General features: G+C 42.4%; 1 pseudogene; it reads right to left on the minus strand.

Moving 5' to 3' along the window:
* Window positions 1–199: 199 nt before the first annotated feature.
* LOC132152301 (dynein axonemal intermediate chain 4-like) lies at window positions 200–13,458 on the minus strand (annotated as a pseudogene).
* Between the last annotated feature and the right edge of the window lie 83 nt (window positions 13,459–13,541).

Consider the following 13,541-nt stretch of genomic DNA (forward strand, 5'->3'; position numbering starts at 1 on the left):
AACACTTACATTCTGTCTGTGGTTCCCATGGAAAAAAAAAAAAACAATACCATATGACAATACAGTATACGTAGTACTTTGGCTATTATTTGGGTGAAAATGTGCACTGATGCACCAATCAGTGCCTGAATGCATACGTGTTTGAAATACAAGCCTGTTATCTCCAAAATTTTTTGGTTTCATTTTTTACAATATATATTTTATACTTTGTTAAATAGTTAACGAAGCGATGTTGTTATAGTACCCATAAATACGCTTGAAACGCTTAAAAATTACATTCACCTAATCGAAATTACAAATAATTCACCATAACTATAATTTAGTGCAAGATTTAGACATTTACCTAAAAAGATTACTTATTGTTTTGTAGGAGTATATTTATTCCACAAAGAAGCAAAATAAGGCACATACAGGCAATGTGCTGTAAACCCACTGTTATGTAAATGGAGTCGCTCAGTCTGCCAGAGAATATAGATTATGATGATGGAGAGGTAAGGACAAACAGCCTGACCCTCCTACAGTATGTGTCTCCGTTAGTCTTTCCTAATGTGTGTTGACTGGACAGTGTGGACCGAATTACATCCTCCAACTTCTCCATCTATACAAGAGATATAAATGATTTCCACATTTGAGTAAATGGATTACTTGGAGTATGGCACAGATCGAACTACATGGAAATGAACAGATAAAGCCTCACCTGTGTGCTGCCTCCATCTGGCCGGTTCTTCGGCTTGTACACAGGGACCTGCTCCTCACTGTCCCCCACCAGAACACAATCTGTCTCGGGGGTGAACAGCAGGGCCGTCGCATTCACTCCTGGACTGGTCATCCTGAAAATCGTCGGGTCCAGACTGTTAACAAATGGAGTACAATGTAAGACTGAGAAACTAAAATTATGTTAAAATAAAATGGGTTACGATAAGGGATAAGATCTTCGGGTTCCACCACTGGTTGTTCATTATCACGGCTTTAGTTTCATCAGATCTAACTCAGACAAATTACAAATTAGTCAACACATGGCTCAAACATACACAAATGAAGCTATTTCAACTAAAAGCAGCTAAACTGGTCAGTATTGTGCAATAGTCAAGTCAAGTCGAGCTTTATTGTCATTCTGCTACGTGTGGACACAGTACAGTGGAACGAAATGTCATGCCTCACAGGACCACTGTGCTACATAAATACAGACATACAATCAAGTAAAACAGTATAAACCTATAAACAACTAACCTACTGACAGATTTTGTCTATAAATATACTATATATAAATGTATACCTATACAGTATGGAAAGTATTCAGACCCCCTTTTCACGCTTTGTTATTTTGCAGCCATTTGCTAAAATCATTTAAGTTAATTTTTGTCCTCATTAATGTACACACAGCACCCCATATTGACAGAAAAACACAGAATTGTTGACATTTTTGCACATTTATTAAAAAAGAAAAACTAAAATATCACATGGTCTTAAGTATTCAGACCCTTTGCTGTGACACTAATATATTTAACTCAGGTACTGTCCATTTCTTCTGATCATCCTTGAGATGGTTCTACACTTTCATTTGAGTCCAGCTGTGTTTGATTATACTGATTGATTAGGAAAGCCACACACCTGTCTATATAAGACCTTACAGCTCACAGTGCATGTCAGAGCAAATGAGAATCATGAGGTCAAAGGAACTGCCTGAAGAGCTCAGAGACAGAATTGTGGCAAGGCACAGATCTGGCCAAGATTACAAAAAAATTTCTGCTGCACTTAAGGTTCTTAGGAGCACAGTGGCCTCCATAATCTGAGCTATTGGGGGAGAAGAGCCTTGGTGAGAGAGGTAAAGAAGAACCTAGAGATCACTGTGGCTGAGCTCCAGAGATGCAGTCGGGAGATGGGAGAAAGCTGTAGAAAGTCACCCATCACTGCAGCCCTCCACCAGTCGGGGCTTTATGGCAGAGTTGCCCGACGGAAGCCTCTCCTCTCCAAATATTGAGAAAAGTTGTCCAAATGAAGTTCGGAGCAATGCATATTACTAAAAAATAGGTTTTGATATATTTACAGTAGGAAATTTACAAAATATCTTCATGGAACATGATCTTTACTAAAAAAAAAGAAAAATCAATAAGTTTGACCCATACAATGTTTTTTGGGCTATTACTAAAAATATACCTCAGTGACATAAGACCCAGGGTCACACATAAACTGTACACACATAAATGTTTCATGGTCTGTAAAAAGATATTTATGGCTGGCAAGTTTTCTCAAGTCACTGGCCATTGGCATGTGTGGCAAAATGTTAGTTTTAGGACCTGTTTGTAAATTATTAAGGTGTAGTCACATCCAAAACTCTCAATCACACAGATTCCTATTGAAATAACTGGATTTTGCCTGCAACATTTTATAGAGCATAGATAAACATGATTGCTCCTTGATACAAATATGAAATTATGAAATCTAAGGCTTTTTTTCATATTTTGAAAAAAAAGATATATATACTGTATATTCTTTAAAATATATATATATTCCAGTACTTTGTATTGGATCCATTTGCTGATTCTTCCATCACCATACAGAGATGAGCATTTCCCCATTATCCTCTCCAGCCAGACCTGTCTCATGATCAACCCATCTGAGCTGCCACACTGGACACGTCACGTGTGCATGTCAGTGCCATCACTGTGTATATAAACAGTGATCCAATACTGCATTGACTTCAATCCTGTCAACTCAAATTCAGATTCAACAGCATTATGATTACTAATAAAATAAAGGTAAGATCTGTGGCCAGTTACATAAAATGCTTAGACTAGTCTTACAAGTCAAGCATCTAATTTTTTTTGACTGATCATCAATGTTCAAAAAATCATTGATCATCACTGTTACAATTTCTTTTGCCTGGTTCTGTGTTTCTCTGTGAAGTGTTGTTTTACCACGCTGCATGTTGCTTCGTTCTACCTTAGTGTTTTATGCTCTGTGCATCCTTGGTTTGATACCTGCTTCAATAAAGTCCTGCAGATGGATCCGACTGCCTCTACTTCGTCATTACAGAACACTTCACCACCACAGGATCCAGCAGACTTCCTGAGTCTTGCTTCCGAGGTTCATTCCCAGGCATCTGTGTTACTCACACACCAACAGCAGCTGACCAAGTTAACGAATCTCACCGAAGAACTTGTGAGGTCTGTTCATACTCTCACTCTGCAGAGTGCGGTCGCTAATTCAGCTCAAGCTCCCGCTGCACCTTTGCCCGTCACATCAAGCGTGAGTACGGCTGCATGCAATCCCAAATTATCTCTACCAGAGAAGTTTAATGGCTCACCAGCTGCCTGTAGAGGATTTCTGTTGCAGTGTGAATTATTCATCAGCCAGCAACCCCAGCTGTATCCCAATGACGCGTCCCGCGTTTCATTCATCTGCTCACTACTCACCGGGAGGGCGTTGGAGTGGGCGACTGCTCTCTGGTCTGGGGGTCATCATACCTTTCCCTCCTTTAATGTGTTTATGTCTCAATTCAGAGAGGTATTTGAACATCCCGCTGGCGGCAAGGAACCAGGGGAACAACTCCTCACATTAAGTCAAGGGAATTCCACCGCGGCGGATTACATGCTTTCCTTCCGCACCCTGGCAGCGCAGACGGGGTGGACAGAGGCACCGCTTAAACTGCTGTATCGTAGGGGGCTGCAAACGCATCTGCAAGGGGAATTGGCGTGTCGCGATGATGGGATGTCCCTCGGAGAACTTATGGAGCTTGCCATTCGCCTCGACAATCTCATCCGCTCTCGACGCACGCCTCTCACATCCAGCTTTTTCACTCCTCCCCCTTCCGGCACGGATTACGAGCCTATGCAGGTCGGCTTCACACATCTCACCACAGAGGAACGTGAGAGAAGGATGCGGAGTAAATTATGCCTGTACTGTGGCCAAGCCGGTCATCAGAGAGTTTCATGTCCTGTAAGACCCAGATCCAGTGATACCTCTGCGGTGAGTCCTTTGATTAATTCTCCACGTTCTCTCACCCTCGAAGTTTCATTGTATTTTAATGGGAGTAGTTGTGAAACAAGAGCTTTAATTGACTCTGGTGCCGCTGGTAATTTTGTCGATTTGGAGTTTGCCTTGTCTAAAAATATCTCTCTCATTCCTTGTGAATCTCATGTGGCTGTGGCCGCTCTGGATGGACGGCCCCTGGGGACAGGGGAGGTACAATACATCACGCAGCCTCTGACGCTCAACTTCGGGTCTCGTCACACGGAGAGAATTCAGTTGTACTCAATAAACTCACCCCTTCATCCTGTGATTCTGGGATTGCCATGGCAGGAGAGACACAACCCTCTCATTTCCTGGGTCGACAGGAGAATCAATCAATGGTCCCCTTTCTGTCACGCCCACTGCTTGCCTGCTCTCCATGGTCCTGAATCTAGCCACAGTTCCCCCGAGAGAGTGAATCTGCAAGAAGTTCCTGCTGTATATCATGATCTGGCTCAGGCTTTCAGCGAGAGAGAGGCTTCACTTTTACCCCCGCACCGGTCCAGTGACTGCGCCATTGAACTTCTACCTGGAGCCGTTCCCTCGCACGGCCGTGTGTATCCACTTTCGCAACCGGAGACTGAGGCCATGAGAGCGTATATCGAGGAACAGCTTGCTAAAGGATTTATCACCACTTCCACATCCCCGGCGTCCGCGGGGTTTTTCTTCGTCAAGAAGAAGGACGGGAGTCTTCGGCCCTGCATCGATTTCCGTGGTCTCAATGAGGTAACTGTGAAATATCGATACCCTCTGCCTTTAGTTCCTGCAGCACTGGAGATGCTTCGCTCAGCCCGGTACTTCACCAAATTGGATTTGAGGAACGCTTACAACCTCATTCGCATATGGAGAGGTGACGAGTGGAAGACGGCCTTTTCTATGACTACTGGCCACTATGAGTATCGGGTAATGCCCTTCGGGCTGTCCAATAGTCCTTCTGTGTTCCAGTCTTTCGTTAATGAGGTCTTCCGGGACATGCTGAATCAGAGGGTTATTGTTTATATTGATGATATCTTGATTTTTTCAGAGACTCTCGAAGCTCATGTACGGGACGTGCGTGCAGTTCTCAAACGTTTGATTAAGAATCAGCTCTACGCCAAAACTCAGAAGTGCGAGTTTCATCAGACGCGCATCACCTTCCTGGGATATGTCATCAGCGCTGAGGGGGTTCTCATGGATGACAGCAAGGTCAAGGCCATGGTGGACTGGCCTCAACCTTCTTCTGTGAAGGAGTTACAGCGATTTCTGGGGTTCGCCAACTTTTATCGTAGGTTCATTCGTAACTTCAGTCTCATTGTGGCTCCTCTCACATCTCTTCTCCAGGGCGGGAAGCGCTTCCGATGGTCTTCTGAGTGTACTGCAGCGTTTAATCAGCTGAAAGAGAGATTCACTGCCGCACCCATCCTCCATCATCCAGACCCGGAGAGGGAGTTCGTCGTGGAGGTTGATGCCTCGAACACTGGAATGGGTGCGATCCTGTCCCAACGTCACGGTAACCCTGCAAGAATGTTTCCCTGTGCCTTTTACTCCCGCAAGTTAAGCTCGGCAGAGCGCAATTATGATGTGGGTGACCGGGAGCTTCTAGCCATGAAGGCTGCCCTGGAGGAATGGAGGCACTGGCTGGAGGGGGCACGTCAACCTTTCACCGTCCTCACAGACCACCGAAACCTTGAATACATCAGGTCTGCCAAGCGTTTGAATGCTCGCCAGGCTCGCTGGTCACTGTTTTTCTCCCGTTTCAATTTCAGGATCACGTACAGACCTGGGTCCAAGAACGGGAAGGCTGATGCTCTGTCTCGTCAGTTTCGAGGATTTCAACGAAATCACCAAGCCAGAACCCATTCTACCTCCCACTCTGATCATGGCACCTGTGCAGTGGGATATTATCTCTGAGGTCACTGAGGCTCAACAAGCTCTTCCTGTACCGGCCGAGTGTCCTGTGGACCACCTTTTCGTGCCTCTCGAGCTCCGTGAGCGGGTGCTTCAATGGGTTCACTGCACACCCAGCGCGGGACACCCAGGTATCACTGCTACTGTACAGTTAGTCTCCAACCGCTTCTGGTGGTCCACACTCCGGGCTGATGTTATCAAATTCATCCATCAATGTTCCACCTGTAACACTGTCAAATCTTAAACCTGCCGGTCTCTTACAGCTCTTACCTCCGTCTCAGGGATTCACTACAGGGCTGTCAGTCGTGGATCGCTTCTCCAAGTCCTGTCGTTTCATTCCCCTTAAGGGTCTACCCACTGCCATGCAGACTGCGGAGGAACTTCTCAATCACGTATTTCGTCTGTTTGGTCTCCCCGAGGACATTGTCTCCGACCGTGGCCCTCAGTTCACTTCCCGTGTATGGAGGGGACTTTGCTCCAAACTCAATATCAACATCAGCCTCACCTCTGGATACCACCCGCAGTCTAACGGTCAGGCTGAACGGGCGAACCAGGACCTCATTCGGTTTCTACGGACATACTGTTAAGAGAACCAACAGGACTGGAGCCGATTCTTGGTTTGGGCGGAGTACGCCCAAAATTCCCTGGTAAAGCCTGCCACTGGTCTAACGCCCTTCCAATGTGTCTTAGGTTTCCAACCCCCTCTCTTCCCGTGGTCAGGAGAGCCGTCAGACCTCCCTGCAGTGGATACGTGGTTGCAACGCAGCAAGGCCACTTGGAATACCGCTCATGTCCATCTGCGACGTGCCATCCGCCACTTTCAACTTCATGCGGATCGTAGGAGACGTGAGGGTCCGCGGTATAGGCCTGGACAGTGGGTGTGGCTCTCCACCCGTGATCTGCGTTTAAGGCTCCCAAGCAAGAAGTTGTCCCCTTGCTTCATTGGGCCCTTCAAGATTCTTCGACAGATCACTCCGGTCTCATTTCGTTTGGCTCTCCCAGCACATTATAGAATCTCACCCACCTTTCATATGTGTCTTTTCAGACCCGCTGCCGCTCCCAGGAGAGAGGAGGCTCAGGAGGGGATCGGTTCCGTGCAGGCTCCCCCAATTGAGGTCGGAGGCGAGGAGGCATACCGGGTACGAGACATCCTGGACTCCAGACGTCGCGGCGGGGTACTGAAATACTTGATTGACTGGGAGGGCTATGGCCCTGAGGAACGTTCCTGGGTCAGGTCTCAGGACGTCCTGGACCCTGCTCTTCTTACCACCTACCATCACACTCACCCAGATCGTCCCGCTCCAAGACCCCGTGGAAGACCCCGGCGTCGTTCAGGTCCTCGCTTCCGGAGCCGCTCGCAGGGTGGGGGCTCTGTCACCTTCACCTCTCTCTGGTCTCATACGCTCCTTGTCACCTGAGTTCTAGGACTGCAATTCCCATCCTTCCCTTCTGCTATCATTAGTTTCCAGCCCTGTCTGGTTTTCTCATCAGCATCATCATATCCACCTGTTAATCATTATCCCCCCTTTATCTGGACTGCCTGGTTCTGTGTTTCTCTGTGAAGTGTTGTTTTACCACGCTGCATGTTGCTTCGTGCTACCTTAGTGTTTTATGCTCTGTGCATCCTTGGTTTGATACCTGCTTCAATAAAGTCCTGCAGATGGATCCGACTGCCTCTACTTCGTCATTACAGACTACTGCTACACTTCTGATTTTTTTTTTTTCATATCAAAGATGCTATACAAAAGACATCACCCTCTATTCCAGGCACCCTCTAGTCTGTATGCAGAAAGCTTGGGTTGGAAGATATTGGCCAGAAGCACTCTTTCCATCACGGCCAGATCCTGCTTGATTTTTTCCGACTGTAAGATCACCTCAAGGTCTGGTTCTTCCTCCACCGGAAGCACACTAGTCATCTTTTCAAGATGAGTGCTTGAGCCACTGACTGAATTAATAGGATGAAATTAATGTATTTTTAACCATTTTTATAATGTAGTGTAAACAAAATAAATGATTTGTTTTAAAGAGCCAAATATGAAACAAAAAGAAGAGAATGGAATATTTTTTTTTTTGGTATGTATGTGTGTGCAGGGCTGCAGGGCTCGATGTGGCCGCACCAGTTGCACCCCACTAAGAACAGCCCTGACACTGTGTGTATGTGTATATATATTTCAATATATATATATATATAAATAATTTGGTATAATACATAATTACATAAAATGAAATGAAATGGGAACCATTACTCATATGATTACCTGTACTGGTGGTGCTGAACACAGATATGCTCTGCTCAGGACCACTTGGGTTTAGCAGGTGACTCACTAAATTGGAGTCTGGGACAGTCGCCTTATTTCCTTCAGCAGACACCACAGTGTTTTCACTGACATCAGATTTATTGCAGAATGAATCAAACATGTCACACATGGTGGACATGACAGCTGGGTAGAGACATTCAAATTTGCATTTAAATAACAATGTAGTGCCTTTTATTTTAAGGGCAGATTATACAGCAAATTTACTTAATATTGAAATTTTACCTTTGTCTACCATTGTAATGCTATCACTTTGAACCTCTTTTGTCTTTGGTGCATCATTAAATGTTTGCATTGAGCACTCCACATACTGTACTTCTCATTGCTCTGTCTATTTTTGCACAGCTCGATGTAAACAGTGTTTCTTTTAAAGGAAAGAACAAAAAACGGCCATGTCTGTGGCCCACCGAAACCAATGGAGCTACGATCTACTTATCATGCTTTCAGGAAACGCAGCCCATATTAGTACCATGTGAAAAGTGTGTCAAGCTAGTCAAGATAAATACAAATAAACTGAATGTCCAATAACAAGTCAAATGTCATCCTAGTTAGCAGAATTAACTAAATCTTATTACGGGCGAGAAATGACACCTAAGTACTTCAGCATCTTCTGAATCTACTGACACGGATACTGTAGTAATGTCCAGCAGCCAGATGGTCTCTGTCTCAGTCAAGTAACAGTCCACCACCCTGTCCATAGCGTCCTCCTTGACCTGCTCCTTCACCTCCTCTCTACGAGCCTGAACATCTGTATGGAGCAAAAACACCAAAATGTAGTGGAATCTCAGATTGTTATAATTAAAATGTAATTAATCAGATAATGAACGAGGAAAAATATATGTATGTATATGAATGAAAATAAAAACCTGAAAGACTGCTGGACAAGTCTGGTTTCACTAACAAGTCTTTAGTTTCATCAGTCACTGATTCTGCTCTCTGGCTTGTTCTGGATGCTGAAACACTCCCAAAAAAAGAGATCACTTGTTTGTAACTATTGCAACAAAAGTGGGATAGTTCTTTGTGGCATTTATGTTGACTCAAAGTGCTGAAAACAAGTAATATTTGGACACTTCCCCTCAATTACCTTGTAAATGGTCCAGTAAAGCTTGCGTTGGTGGTCTGGAAGGCTACTGAGGCAAAGTCTGTCACGGTTGTCCATGATGTTTCATGTGCAGGGAATATTTTCCCTTGTTTAGGTTGTAAAGCCCCAGGATCTGGATTATATAATGGGTGAGGAGTGACATCCTCCCCTTGTTCATCAAACACCCTGTGAAATAAGTACAAAAATTTATGATTATTGTTAGATTTCTCTCTTTTTTTAATCAAACTAAATATAAGGAATATACTACAGCATACATATACCTAATAAAACATTACCTGTACAGTGTGTTTTGATGTTTGGGCCAAGCTCTTGTCCAGAACTTTACTGTTTGCTGAGCTGAAGCTCTTTCCACTGAGTGAAGTGTTGACAGTCTTTAATTGTGATGCTTTGATTCACACGAAATAGTACTCAAGACGATACATTCAGTGTTTTGGATGACGGAGGCGGAGAAGTTACACAAACATATTCATGTCAACACAACATGCTGTTTTAAAATGGTTTAAGTAGTATGATAGCATTTCAAACCTTAGGATACTACTTTAAACCTCATATACAGAAATTACCTCATGCGCAACTAACATTAGGTGCACAAGATGGCGCCGGTGAGCTTCAGCGACGCGAGTGTGTAAACTTACATAAGAAACTTGGCTAGATGTACTGTATATAATTAATGATTTTCAAATTTAACAGCGGATAGTAGTATATCAAAAACATGGGGAAACATCCTCCCTACATTTTTGCGTACCTCTGTGTGGAAATTCATCAAGATACAACGCGGAGATTGCTTTATTCTTCTGTTGATTATGCGGATCAGCGTCAGGTTCATCAGTCCACAGGGATTTCTTTCAAGCACAAAAACCACTCAAATATGCAATAGCTACGTTACATTTACGAAGAGCTTTGTTCTGACTGTTATCTAAGATCAAGGTTTCTGATTTCTAACAAGACGCAGGATAGATTTCTGATAAAGCATGTTTTATTAACTTTATTTGATAACATAATTTATAACTGTAACTGTACAATTAAACGTAATGTAATTATGGTAAGTTAATTAAAAGATCGCTGTTTGCATTTATTTGTGTTTTTATCAATATTTATTTAAAAAAAAAAATAAACATAAATCATCTGACTAGCAGCGCATATTATTCTTTTGCATTAATTATCAGATAAAAAGATATTAAAATTAGTCATGTATTAGTTTACTGTGTAAAATAATAAAATATGTTGTGAAAATAATTATGAAACAGACTGATGTATGTGCACAAGTGAGAAATTGATAGGCTACTTATGAAGATAAAAAGCAGCCCACATCTCACGAGGTAAATATTTCATTAAAAAAAAAAACTATGTAATACAAACATTTTCTAGAAATAAGTAATTTGTACATTTACATAATTGGCAAGATAAAAATACATTATGTAGCTGTGTATACACACCATGAGTTCAACTTTCATTTTGTGAACAGTAGGGAACGTTAGTGTATTTAATTCACCAGACCCAAACATACACAGTTTCAAATCCTCTGTCTCAGTTAACAACATTAATAGTATAGTAATAATAGCAGTGTATATCTTATTTGCATTTGAAGTGATATTATAAATCCTGTGTATATATATATATATATAGAAGGTAATATTTGGATTTCTCTGGTTCTCTGCACTGACATTTAGCACAACCGGAAGTATCTTTGCACACACTCGCAAGACCGGAAATCCAAGATGGCGGAGATATGCAACTATTCCATTAACTTGGGAGGCACCGGTGTGATCATTTGCATTTAACTTAAAATACTCTTGTCATTGTGTTTTTGTAAAATAATGAAAGCAAATGGTGTGCTTTCTGCCATCTAGGCAGAAAAAAAATGAACCGAAACTCTGTGCTTGCCTCACTGACATAAAAATATACAGTCGTGGCCAAAAGTTTTGAGAATTACATAAATATTGGAAATTGGAAAAGTTGCTGCTTAAGTTTTTATAATAGCATTTTGCATATACTCCAGAATGTTATGAAGAGTGATCAGATGAATTGCATAGTCCTTCTTTGCCATTAAAATTAACTTAATCCCAAAAAAACCTTTCCACTGCATTTCATTGCTGTCATTAAAGGACCTGCTGAGATCATTTCAGTAATCGTCTTGTTAACTCAGGTGAGAATGTTGACGAGCACAAGGCTGGAGATAATTATGTCAGGCTGATTGGGTTAGAATGGCAGACTTGACATGTTAAAAGGAGGGTGATGCTTGAAATCATTGTTCTTCCATTGTTAACCATGGTGACCTGCAAAGAAACGCGTGCAGCCATCATTGCGTTGCATAAAAATGGCTTCACAGGCAAGGATATTGTGGCTACTAAGATTGCACCTAAATCAACAATTTATAGGATCATCAAGAACTTCAAGGAAAGAGGTTCAATTCTTGTAAAGAAGGCTTCATGGCATCCAAGAAAGTCCAGCAAGCGCCAGGATTGTCTCCTAAAGAGGATTCAGCTGCGGGATCAGAGTGCCACCAGTGCAGAGCTTGCTCAGGAATGGCAGCAGGCAGGTATGAGCGCATCTGCACGCACAGTGAGGCGAAGACTTTTGGAAGATGGCCTGGTGTCAAGAAGGGCAGCAAAAAAGCCACTTCTCTCCAAAAAAAACCCATCAGGGACAGATTGATCTTCTGCAGAAAGTATAGTGAATGGACTGCTGAGGACTGGGGCAAAGTCATATTCTCCAATGAAGCCCCTTTCTGATTGTTTGGGGCATCTGGAAAAAGGCTTGTCCGGAGAAGAAAAGGTGAGCGCTACCATCAGTCCTGTGTCATGCCAACAGTAAAGCATCCTGACACCATTCATGTGTGGGGTTGCTTCTCATCCAAGGGAGTGGGCTCACTCACAATTCTGCCCAAAAACACAGCCATGAATAAAGAATGGTACCAAAACACCCTCCAACAGCAACTTCTTCCAACAATCCAACAACAGTTTGGTGAAGAACAATGCATTTTTCAGCACGATGGAGCACCGTGCCATAAGGCAAAAGTGATAACTAAGTGGGTCGGGGACCAGAATGTTGAAATTTTGGGTCCATGGCCTGGAAACTCTCCAGATCTTAATCCCATTGAGAACTTGTGGTCAATCCTCAAGAGGCGGGTGGACAAACAAAAACCCACTAATTCTGACAAACTCCAAGAAGTGATTATGAAATCGGGTTGCCATCAGTCAGGATTTGGCCCAGAAGTTGATTGAGAGCATGCCCAGTCGAATTGCAGAGGTCCTGAAAAAGAAGGGCCAACACTGCAAATACTGCAAATACTGACTCTTTGCATAAATGTCATGTAATTGTCGATAAAAGCCTTTGAAACGTATGAAGTGCTTGTAATTATATTTCAGTACATCACAGAAACAACTGAAACAAAGATCTAAAAGCAGTTTAGCAGCAAATGTTTTGAAAACTAATATTTGTGTAATTCTCAAAACTTTTGGCCATGACTGTATATCTATAGAAAGTGAAATGTCTACTTTTAACTGAACCAAATCCAAATGAAAAAAAAATTCAGATTATGTAATCCATTTAAAACATGCATGTCCACTTAGTCGCCATCTCCAAAAATACAGAAAACCATAGTTTATCACTGAATTATTATAATATTAAGGCAGTCTTCTTGCTGTTTTTTTCCCTGACACATTCATAATCATAACTTCTGCCAGAGTGCTGCTGCAAGTTTTATTTGTGCGCTTGAGCACTGATAGGATATAGGCTTAGTATTATGAATTATATGGTTTATTAATATAAACATGCGATTAGTCGACTAACTGCTAAAAATTACTACTTGTCGACTAGAAAAATCTTTAATCGAGGGTAGCCCTATAACAGATAATGTCCAAACTGAAAATTACCTGTATCTTTTTCTGTTTCTATTTATTATTTTTCCTTACAGTATATGATAACTTGTGAAAACTTAATTATTATCATTAATTGTGATTTTTCTTGTAGAGGCAAGCTGAAAGAGATTCCAGAAAGGCAAAGTTTAAAGCAAATAAGGAGCAGAATGAGACAGAAGCATTGTTAACCATTAAGGTACAGAAGAGGCAAAGTTGAATTATAAATATATATATTTTTTTTAAAGAGCAAAATCTTTAATGACTGTTTTTTACTTAGGAGCATGGCATTAAACTTCTGAAGACCGAGCCCTCTCAAAACAGGAGTTCGGTCAGAGAGGAGGATAATGGTGATGGAGGTGCATCAAG

The sequence above is a fragment of the Carassius carassius genome, chromosome 10 (genome assembly GCF_963082965.1).
Source record: "Carassius carassius chromosome 10, fCarCar2.1, whole genome shotgun sequence".
Taxonomy (NCBI): domain Eukaryota; kingdom Metazoa; phylum Chordata; class Actinopteri; order Cypriniformes; family Cyprinidae; genus Carassius; species Carassius carassius.